The 11,767-nt window shown below is 45.0% G+C and overlaps 1 protein-coding gene across 1 annotated transcript in view; it reads left to right on the top strand.

The window, feature by feature from the left end:
* VAX2 (ventral anterior homeobox 2) overlaps nt 1-11,767 on the top strand; it is a 25,887-nt gene that overhangs the window by 4,094 nt on the left and 10,026 nt on the right. The window lies entirely within an intron of this gene.

Raw genomic sequence — 11,767 nt, forward strand, 5'->3', positions numbered from 1 at the left:
AGAGATGGTGGGGAGAAGATAGGATTCCTATGGGAGGAACACCAACCCTCAGTTTAAGGATTTAGTTGGAAGTGATGTGTAATAAAACAGGAAAGATAGACTACAACCAGATCATCCTGGAAGAGTTTGTACTGTACCCTAGAAGTGATAGGGAGACACGAGCTTGTGTGTGTGTGTGTGTGTGTGTGTGTGTGTGTCTTTTAAATTGATTCCCTTTTTTTATGTCACCTTAATTTCCATATATATGTATGTGTGTGTATGTGTGTGTGTGTATCCCTCCTCTTCCTGTAACCATCAAAGGAACCCTCCTATTGGTGTTTACAGAGCAGGGGGATGCCATGATCAGACCAGTGCATTAGGAAAATCATTTTGGCAGCTGTGTGGAGGATGGGTCAGAGTGGGGAGAGACTGAAAGCAGAGATTGATTAGGAGGATATTGCAGTAATCTAGACCATAGGTACTCAGGGCCCAAAAGTGGTGACCCAAGTCATAAGGGGATGTAAGGGAGGAATATCAAAGTAATAAAATTAACAAGACTTGGCAAATTGTTAGATGACTGGAAAGATGAAGAAGGAAGAGTAGAGCTTGACTTGTAGATTGGGAGCCTAGGTGGGTGATTGGAAGGATGGAGGTGCCCTCGACAGAAATGGGGACATTAAGAAGAATAGGTTTTGGCAGTCACACAGTAATTAAATATCACAGGGCTTGGGCTGAGGGTGTGTGTGTGTGATAGACAACTTTGGCAGTCTGGTGAAGCCTATGGGCCCCGTCTTAGAATATGGCTTTTAAATATGTAAAACAAAGTATATATAGATTACAATGGAAACTAATTTACTAAAATGAAAATGTAATTTTTTTCCCCAGTCAAGTTCACAGATCCCTGGATATATATTAAGAGGCTTTAGGTTAAAAACCTTTTTATACAATGCCTTCTCCTCTCAGATTGCCTTCCTTCAATTGGGTTTATATCGCGTCAGGAGACTACTTGTTTACATGTTGTTTACATGTTCATTAGAATGTATTGTGATCTTTGAAATTGGAGACTGCTTTTGTTTTTTTTTTTGTTTTGTTTTTTTTTTATATCCCCAGCATTTTGCACCATACCTGGCCCTTTATACATGCTTGACTGGCTGACAATATATTTAGTAATCTGTACATATAACATGGTCTTACCTTAACAAGGACCTTATCCTTGGTTTGTTTGTTTTTTCAAAATTTTTTTGTCATTCTACCCTTGACAAACACCAATATCACTCATCCACCTTTGCCCCAAATCCCCTCAATGTAAAATAAATTATTTGGTGTCAAATAAGTATATTCAAGTAAAACAAATTTACACAATGACAAATTCATGTGTGTGTGTGTGTGTGTGTGTGTGTGTGAAGTTCTGTACCTCATTGCCATCCTCTCAGTCACTAGGAGGGTAGTTTGCTTCTGAGTCCTTAGTCATTGAGCAAACTCTAATGGCTTTCAAAGTTTTTATTTACAATATTGTAGTCACTATATACATTGTTCTACTGGTTCTGTTTACTTCACTCTGCATCCATTCATACGCAATCATTCATAAATCTTCACATTTCTCTTAAACCTTCACTTCTTATGGCACAATAATATTCCATTATATTCCTATATTCTAATTCCTACAGCCATTCTGAAATCGATGAACCTCGGCCTTAGTTTCCAGTTTTTTTTGCTGCAATGAAAAGTGTTGCTATAAATATGTTTGTGCATGTGAGTCCTTTCCTTTTGTCTTCTCTCTCTCTCTCTTGGGCCTAGGTCTAATAGTGGTATTGATGATATGGTCAAAAGTGACTTTTTAAAAAGAGTTTAGTGCCTTCTTGGGTAGAGCTCCAAATTGCTTTCTAGACTTCCCGGACCACTGCCCTCTGGAAGCCTCCCCAATATATTACTCCCCTTTATCATCATCTTTGATAATCTGAAAGGTACTACATAGAACATCAAATTTGTTTTAATTTGCATTTTATTTATTAGTAGTGATTCGTTGCTAAGATACTATTGCATGATTATGTTGTAGAAATTTGGGGGTACCTTGGATAGAAATCCACTGCACCTTATGCTAAAAGCAATTCCTCAGACTGGACCCAGACAGATTACCTTATAGGGTGTCTAACTCTATTCTATTTCATATCCTCGGACAAAGCTACAAATGCACATAACACACCCACGAAATATTCTCTCATGACCTAAACACAAACACACGTACGCAAAAGCGGGCATCCTCTCATACACATATTCAAATGCACACAAAATACACATTAGATGCCCCCATATACAAACGTCTCACTTGACACAACCACACACAAAGGAATTCCCCCTCCCCCCTCAATAAATGCAGGCCTGATTTGTAGATTCCTTTTGTATTTCTTTTCCTATTGTTGGTGGGGGTGGGGTGAGGGCGGGGTATTTGTTTGTTTGTTTTCAGCAGCAGCCGGGCTGCCTCCGGATATCGGGTCATATTTGTTGACGTCAAAGCGCTCTAAGAACACAAGCCTACGACCGACCTTCAGCTCCTCTGTCTCGGCCCTGTTTCTTTTCTCCTCTTTCTTTGTCTTTTTATCTGACCCTTTCTCCGTGGCTGTGAATGTGCGTGTGCGTGGAGGGGGCGGGGGAAATGTGTGTGCGCCTTAATTTTTTTTTTAACAGAATCCTACTCAGCGTCCTCCCCCCACCCCTTCCCAGCCTCTAGTCTCAAGCGTCCCTAAGGACAGTTTGCCCCGCTCCCTGGTCCAGAGAGGTCGGCTGTTCTCTGCGTCTCTCTCTTCGTAGGTGCATCCTCCCAGAGCCCCCTCTGCAGCCCCGCCAAAGGTGGCCATGGACCTCTGTTTTTATCTCCAGTGCCCTTCCGAAGTCTGCCCGGGCGGTGTCTCCTCTTCCGCAGCCTCTTCGCCTGACAGATACACAAATATTACACAAACACGCTTCTGGTCACGCGTCGCACAAACACACCCTTGGAGAACACAGATTAAGCACACACCTGAACGACACACGCCAAGCCCCACAAATAGCGCACGCACGTCTGCCTCACACTAATCTGCGGACCACAAGAGCGCACGCCATGCACACTCCTACTACCCACTATTCACGAGTGCACTCACACGACCATCTCAAGCACCCACTCACACATACAGCCCATCTCACTCCCATTGGCATACGCGTGTCTGGGCCTGAATCACCCACACCTGGCTGTGTACGGCACCGGATAACAAGCATCCGGGTAGTCTGTAACAGCCCCGAGGGATGTGCAGTCGCCGAGGCCTCGGCTCGTGGCCCAGCTCGGCCCAGCTGGGCTCCCCTAGGCTGGAGGCCAGGGCTAACGGGGCCAGGCTAGGCCTGCTCCCCTCTCCCCGCCTCCGCCTCCACAGAGCTCCGGCGGCTGGTGGGGAGGGGTGGCGCGGGCGGGGCGGATAATACCAGGCTCACGCGCGGAATAATGACACGCTGTCTCCCGAGCGGGAAACATGTTTACTGAGCCTCTTGACAAGTATGGAAACGGCGGCGCCCGCTGCGCCGGCGGGAGGAGGAGTCTGGCTGGCACAGACCGCTACCGTGCCAGTCCGAAGGAGCTGGGCCCTGGGAACAACCCACACACGGACCCGGGGTTCGAGGGGTTCAGCAATGGGCTCCCCCGCTGTTCTCCTGGGCTCAGGAGGGTTCTCTAACCACCACCGGAACCGCCTGCCCACAGAGACCACACATCGCGGGCCTGACATTACCTGCTTTAGCCTTTCCTGGCCAAGTCTCTAGAAGTCACTGACTAGAAAAGGGGGTCCTTAGAGGTCTCTATTAGATGCCTCGAGTACTCAGGGCCTTAGGGGGCAGTGTCTGGGTATCATCACTCCCCTTGTGGGAGTGGGGAACCCGCAGTCAGACTACACCTAAGTTCGTATCCTGCAGATAACGTTTATTGCTAAATAATGTGACCCAGAGCAACTTTTTGCCTTCGGAGACTCAGCTGCCTCCCCTGTAAAGTGGTGATCGTAAAAGAGGTGCGATAGGGTGAAATGACACGCGGTAAACCTCCCCGAGCTCTCTCTGGCAGGATAGATGTGGAGAACCTTACCACCCGGCTACCCTTTCTCATCCCCGCAGACCAGCCCTGCGGCAGTAGAGCTGGCAAGCGCTGCGCCCATATCATTATGTCCTTCAAAAAATCTTCGAGAGAGAATTCTGCCCCCACCGCAAGCCCTGGAAACTTTCCTTGACTTTGTTTTAAATACTTCGTGGCACCTGCCCCTAGCTGCCCATTCCACATCCTTGTTCTTACCCCAGGACTGCTGCCCTCCTCTCATCAAGTATGTCATCAAATACTTCCTCATATGAGTCACAGTCGGCCAAGTCTCTGCATTGGCCTTTGAGCTCCCCCAAAATGTGGTTCTTCAGGCATCATTTGGAATTTCGTGATTCACAAGCGTCTGCCTTTGAGGAGAGAATCCTTTTGTTAAAGGTGTTGGGCAGCTATTGCCCTATACACCACCCCTCCAGATAAGCTGGGCATATATGTATCCAATATGTGAACACTGCAGGAATAATTATACATAAATAATAAGCTAATATAATGTGCTAAAGTATACCTTTTATATACTCCATGGAATTATGTGTACTGTATGTGAGAGTTGTGCATATATGTATTTGTTGTTGCACTTAGGGAAAATAAATTATTTTAGCAAATGTACAACCTGTGTGACCTTGGGCAAATGGCTTCATTTCCCTGGGCCTTACAGTTTCTTCATCTGTAAAGTCAAAGGAGTTGGACTAGAAGACCCTTCCAGCTCTAGATCTAGGATATTGTTTTTAGAAATGGTCAAGCTAAAGACATGTAAATCCCCTGCACTCTGATGGAAGACTCCCCTTTCCCAGCTGGGACAGTGAGAGGCTAAATGTTTTTCAGGTCACATCTCCAGTACCAGGATTCGAATCTGTCTCCCTTGCTGGGGCAGTGTCAAAGTGGACAGAGTACAGGAAGATCTGAGTTTGGATGTGGCCTCATGCTCACTAGCCGTGTGACCCTGAATAAGTCACTCAATCCTGTTTGCCACAGTTTTCTCATCTGGAAAACGAGCTGGAAAAGGAAATGGCAAAGCGCCTCCCTCTCTTTTCCAAGAAAGCCCGAATGGGGTTCGTATGACTGAACAATAGCAACTCTTACTGATTCTGAGGCCAACTCTCTGCTGAGCCACAGCCCCTTCTTCCCAGCAGTCCTCTTCCTCTCCCTTTTTGTGCTGAGGTAGAGGTAAGCCTGGGTGGTGGATGGCTGTCCAATCCGTCACAGGAAAACTGGAAAGGCTTAGGAGGGGAGGGCGTGATGGATTGGTATCTGTTGTCTCAGGGCCATCCAACCAAAGGCTGAGAGGCTCTTCCCAGGTTCAGTTCAGGCTAGAGGATTTTTTTTTTTTTTGGAGGGGAGGGTCACTTCGGCTCTGGAAGGTAAAAGGATATCGGGCTGCTGTTCAAACTGTGCCAGGGCAAGAAGGACCTATGAGGATGAAAGCTGGGATCCTTCTTGAAGAGCTGAAAATATGTAATAATGGATGACTTAATCAACAAGCATTAATTAAGCCCCTGCTGTATACAGCTGTGCTAGACTTTGGAGTATACAAAGATTGTCCCTCCTCTCATGGAGTTTATATTTGGTTGGAGCTCTAATCCAGGTAGATGCTTCATCTCACTGATGTGGGTAATCCCCTTAGTGAGGCAGAAGGCAGCCCGTTCCTGGCCTCCTCTGGTCCGACGGTTGTCTGTGGCCTCCCAAAAATCATCCATCTTTGAGGTGGATCCATGGTGGATGTATTAGAGTGAGTTATAGATCTAGATCCTGCTTGTTTAAAAGTTTTAAATGCTATAGTATTTACTGTGTGTAGGTTCAGGGTGCATCTGGAGGGGTGTTGAAGTCTTCTGAACTCGTATCTAATTAACTGTCCTGACAGTTCTTAACAGTATGACAAGTATGTTCCATTAGGATGAGGACACTTTCTTGTTCTGTCTTTGTTTCCCTAGGAGGACGCAGAAGCTTAATAAATGCTATTAGCATGTCAAAATAGAAAGCTATGGCTTCAGATCTGTGAATATGGAAAAGGCTCCAAATATCTGGTGACAATGATAATGTCTAGCATTTCTACAGCTGAAGTACTTTACAAAAATTACCTCAATTTATCCTCAAAACAACATTGACAATGGGTGCTATTATGAACCCCACTTTACAGTAATTTGCCTAAGGTCCTACAGCTAGTAAATGGCTAAGGCTATATTTGAATTAAGGTCTGCCTAACTCCAGGGCCAGCACTCTATCCACTTTTTACGTAGCCACCTTGTATGATAGAGGGAGATCCATTGATATCACTTTATAAATACACTTCTTCCTCCAGGATCTCTGGGTCTCAGTGTAGGAATTCTCTCCATAGGGACCCTAAACTCCTTTCAGACTTTGTTGGATAGCTTTTGAGAGTGATTCTGACCAAAAAAATTGATCACCCATCTACCAGTGACTCAGGCAACCATAGTGTCCTCATTGGCAGCTTTGAAGGAGGACTTGCCACCACTGGTCCTTCTCTGGAATCTTCGGGAGACCAGGAAGCCCTGAGTCAGCTCCAATTCTTCAGAAGGACTTGAGTAAGGGAAAGAGTGATGTGGGGATGAAGCAGAAGACAGAGCTGTGCCCCAGAGTTTGGGGACCTGGGAAAGAAGACCCAACTATATCTTATTAAAGGGATAGAGCCCAGACCTGTGACATCATTGGTATAGAGAACTTCCAGGTGAGGAAACTCCCCTTATCAAAGCTTGTTGGTACCTTTTCTGAAACTTACTAAAAGGTTAAGTGACTTGACTAGGGTCACACAGCCAGCATGTGTAAGAGGTGGAACCTGAACCCAGGTCTTCCTGACTCTGAGGTCAGCATCCTTTCTATCTCCTCAAACTGCCTTTCCTAACTATTATTTGTGGATTGATACTGCAGCCAAGATGCCAAGTCGTACAAGAGAGTGGAACTCCACTGGCTAGTCCATAGTCAAAAGTAAGCTTAGTAGGGCAAATATTTTTTAGAAACTGCTTTAATTTAAAGACCACTCCACCCAAAGGACCAATGTAGACTAAGGGAAGAGTCTACTCTCAGTTTTCTGTGAGAAAATGTTTGAACGTTTGTACTTACTGTATCTTCTCAATAAACATCCCTTTGTAAAAGAAAAAAAAAAGTTAACTCTGTGTGGAAGTGTGGGGGGGGGGAGAGAGACAGACAGGGACAGAGACAAAGACAGACAGAGACAGAGACAGGGGTGGGTACTAGGTTAGGTAGGTAGGTAGCTATAGACACGGACCCCAAATGAAGCCCTCTTGATTTATAGAGAAAGGCGCAAATCCGAGGCAGCCTAGCATTCACAGAGGACCAGCCTTAGGTTTTCAGAGGAGCTGGGTTCAGGTTTGGCTTCTGACATGCTGTGCAGTCCCGTTCTAGTCACTTAAACTCCAGGCACCTAAAACTCTCAATGGCAGGTTGCTGTGCTGCTCTGCACCCGCGGAGGCCGTTTTCTCAGTGGCAGTTTCCCACACGGGAGAAGCACAGGTCCCGAATGAGAGGCGCAGAGAAATGAGAGATCTTGGTTAGTGGCCGTAGGCATGGGGTTCCATTTCCGAGTTTGGGGATCTCCCCAGAGGGTGTGGAATAGTTAGTGAGGGAGAAGGTCCTCTCGCACTGGGCCGGACATGCCCCCCCCCCGCCTCAGGACTTTTCCCTTCGAGGGCTTTTCTCGGGGGGTCCTCATCGATCTTCATTCTTTTCTTGGACTGTAGTGCCCAATCGGAGTGTCGTGGGTGATACCAGGGGTCCGTGTCGGGTCACGGGCTGCGGAGGACTCCAAGTCTCCTTTCACCCTTGCAGAGAGAATGGTTCTGAGAGGAAATTACAAGGGGTCAGAGGGAGAGAAAGAAGCAAGGAACGAAAGTCCCCTAATTTCGGTGGCTCCAGGCAGAAGCGGGAGTCGTTGGAGCCTGGGTGCGAAGTCCCCCACTCCAAAACCGCGTCTCCTCCAGGGCTCAGAACCCGGGGCTCTGCGATTAGATCTTCCTTCTCTGGTCTACCATTAAAGAGTTCGTGGGGTGGGGGGCAGAGGGGTGTCAGAGAATCCCTCACCTTCCTCTCTTCCCGTTCGCCAACACAGTACTCCTCCAACTCGGTCGGGTCAGACGGGCGCTTCCCCCTTTGCCTCACCCCCCCCCCATAGATATCCTTTCTCTTTGTCCTCCTCCCCCCACCGACTGGGGGCACCCGGGGTGCCCTAAAATTCAGGACGAAGTCTCCTGGGAAGGTCGGTGTGGGGAAGGGAGGCGACACCCTAACTTTTCGGCCTTTAGTCGGTTCCCTCCGTCTATACCAGCTGCTAGTCCTCCCGGAATATCACAGCTAGGGAGAAAAAGATGTGATCCCAGTAAGGGAAGTCTGCGCTCACCAGAATTCTTACGAGGGCAGAGGCAAAGAGTATGACCTGTCTGGGAGGGAGGGCTCTTGGGTCCTTTTCTTCTAGAGAATTAAAATTTGGGGAGAGTGAACCTCTTGCCGGAGAAAAACCAAATCCACTTGTAGTTCCTTGCAGTAAATCTCGGCCCTAGCCTAGGTGAGATTTCCACGGAAATGTGTCAGTTTTCAAATATTTATTAAGCACTTACTATGTGCCTGGTACTTTGTACTATGGACAAAGAGCCACAAAAAGACGGTCCCTGCCCTCAGGGAGCTCACTTTCTACAGGAAGAGACGACAAGCAAACAACTAAGTTCCTGCAAGACACAGATGGTGCAAATGGGACCTAACCTCCGAGGGAAGGCCCTGAACTCAGAGTCAAAGGACCTGAGTTCAAGTGAAGATTCTACTACTGTGTGATATTGGGCAAGTCACCAAACCCCTCTAGACCTCAGTTTCCTTTTCTGTCAAATAAGGGGATTAGAGCAGAAGACCTCTCAGGTCCCTTCCAGCTCTATAGGAGAGATATGGGGCATAATGGACATGGGACCAACCACCCAATCTGGAGTCAGAAAGAATTGTCAAGAAGCTATGGAGTCTCGTGGGAAGAGGCCTAATCTGGAACTCAACAGATCCATGTTCTAGCCATGTCTGTGCTAGGATTAACTAGGATCAATCAAACCCTCATAAATGTAGAGCTAGAAGAAGCCTTGGAGGTCACCTAGCTCAATGACTACTGTTCCCTCAGTCCCTCCCCCTTCAAAGTTACTTATTTTTTAAGGATGTTATTGATGCTTTTTTTACATGACTTCCCAAAGACATCAAAAGTGAAAAGAGTACTGGGCCTGGAGTCAGAAAGACCTGAGTTCAAATCCAGCCTCTTATCAGCTGATAACCCTGGACAAAGTCACTCAACTTCTTTTTGCCTTAGTTTCCACAACTGTAAAATGGGGATCATAACAGCATGGTACATCACAATGCTTTCTTAGCACAGTACCTGGTACATAATAGTCACTTAATAAATGCTTACTGATTGACTGGTTTTGTCAATACCAAATAAGATAATATGTGTAAAACGCTTAGCACAATGCCTGACATGGTAGGCACTATAGAAATGCTCATTGCCTCACTGCTTATTTCCCCAATGATTTCCTAAATCACCACCCTAGTAGAGATAACAAGTAACGAAGAGCTATAGTTCAGCAAAATACCCCAAACACCCTGGTCATACCCAACAAGACATGCTTAATTCCACACCTTCAGCACCTCTGATAAGAGGAGGAGGAAAGCTTCTTCATTAGTCACTGAAATCAAAACCAGTCACTGTGTTGGCCAGACTTCTGGTGTCTTTTGAAGTTGTTTTCCTTTGCATTATTATGGTTATTATGTAATTTTTTCCTCTAATTCTCCTTATTTTGTGATATGTCTTGCATACATATCTTCCAAAGTTTTTCTAAATGTCTCATATTCATCATTTCTTGTGACACAATAATTTTCCATTACATTCATATAACACAATTTGCTCAATCATTCCCCAGTCACAGGGCACCCATTTTATATCCAGCTCTTTGCTATCACAAAAGCTACTACAAATGTTTTTTATGGAATATCTTTGTTTTGCTTTAATTTAATTTATTTATAAATTATAATAATCTAATTCATTTTTCAATTAGCAATTATCTCTCTCTCCTACTTCCCCCCCCCCCACATACACACACATGCATCCATTGGGAAAAAGAAAAACAGAATCCTTGTAGCACATATGCATAGTTAAGCAAAACATTCGATTATGTCCCAAAATGTTCATTCTGCATCTTGACTCCATTTACCTCTCTGTCAAGGGGTATGGTGTATGCTTCATCATCAATCCCATAGGGGAATTTTCTAATTAGATGATTTCCCAAGACTTTTCCAGCTCTGACAGGAATCTTTTTAAATTTAAATTTGGTCTTCTAATGAACTAGCTATTTTTCCTGTTTTTCTGTAACCTGAAGATTCAATAAACATACTTCCTATTTCATCATCCAAGTAATTCATACATGTATTAAAAAGAATTGGTTGAGGATAAAGTCAGGGGCATGCATCTTGAGACTGTCCTCGCCCCTTACCATACCATTTCCCTCCTCCATTTACTGACTGGCAAATGATTCAGTAATGAACACTCTTTAGGCATAGGGCAGTTTACATGTTATTTCCTCCCTCTTAGACTGTAATCCTTATGAGGGGAGAAAGTGTATAACTTTTCATCTCTAAATTTCCAGAGACTAGCAGCGTTGTGTATGGTTAAGAGTTCACAATCTCTATGAATCTAATTGAATTGAGATGTTTTGTGGCATAGGGAAGAGTATGGACTCAAAGAGTCAGAGGATCTGGATTCAAATTCTAACTATGAGACTTACTATCTATGTGAGCTTGGACAAGCTCACTTAACATCTGGGTCTCAGTTTCTTCATCTGTAAAATAAGGGAATTGTACTACAGGGCCTCTAAAATTTCTTCCAGCTTTAGATCTATGATATCATGAATTGAACTAAATTAAATTGGAGTAGTCTATTAACCTACTATGAATCCACTTAATCTGTACTATCATCAAGCCCACTCAAATCCATTTTGTCCAAAAGGCCCTTGGAAGAGGGACTCTGGGTGGTGTACAGGAAAGGGCATTGCCTTGGGTTAGAACATCTGGGTTTGTGTCCCATCTTTATCCCTTCTAAGATATATGACCTTTGGCAGGTCACTCAAGCTCTCCAAACCCTGATTTCTTCATCTGTAAAATGGAAACAATATATGATCATAAGATTCTAAGAAAGAAGGGACTTTAATGGAACTTGCATGACTTTCCAGAGAGTTGGCTGGAAAGTACTTTGGAAAATTGAAATGCTCTTGTGAGTGTATGATTGATAAATGCCTTGCTGAGATACAGATACACTGTTTACCAGCCGTGAAAAATGGAGCATAGGTTTAAAGCAGGAAGGGAGATTAGAGGTCTTCTACTACCACCCCACCATTTCACAGATGAAGAAACTAAGACCCATAGAGGTTAAATGACTTGCCCAAAATCATCTGGGTAGTTAAGTGTCAGATCAGATCTTCAGACTCTAAAGTTCATTGTTTTTCCCACTGTACCATACTTCGTGACAAAGAAATTGTTATTTTGAAATTGCTTGGGTCTTTTCTTGCTTGTTTTGTCTTCTTGCTGCTGCTGCTGCTCCTGCTGCTGCTGCTGCTGCTGCTGCTGCTACTACTACTACTACTACTACTACTACTACTACTACTACTACTACTACTACTACTACTACTACTA

The sequence above is a fragment of the Petaurus breviceps genome, unplaced genomic scaffold (assembly GCF_028583685.1).
Source record: "Petaurus breviceps papuanus isolate PSGF00001 unplaced genomic scaffold, PetGlider_PUasm1.0 139, whole genome shotgun sequence".
NCBI lineage: Eukaryota > Metazoa > Chordata > Mammalia > Diprotodontia > Petauridae > Petaurus > Petaurus breviceps.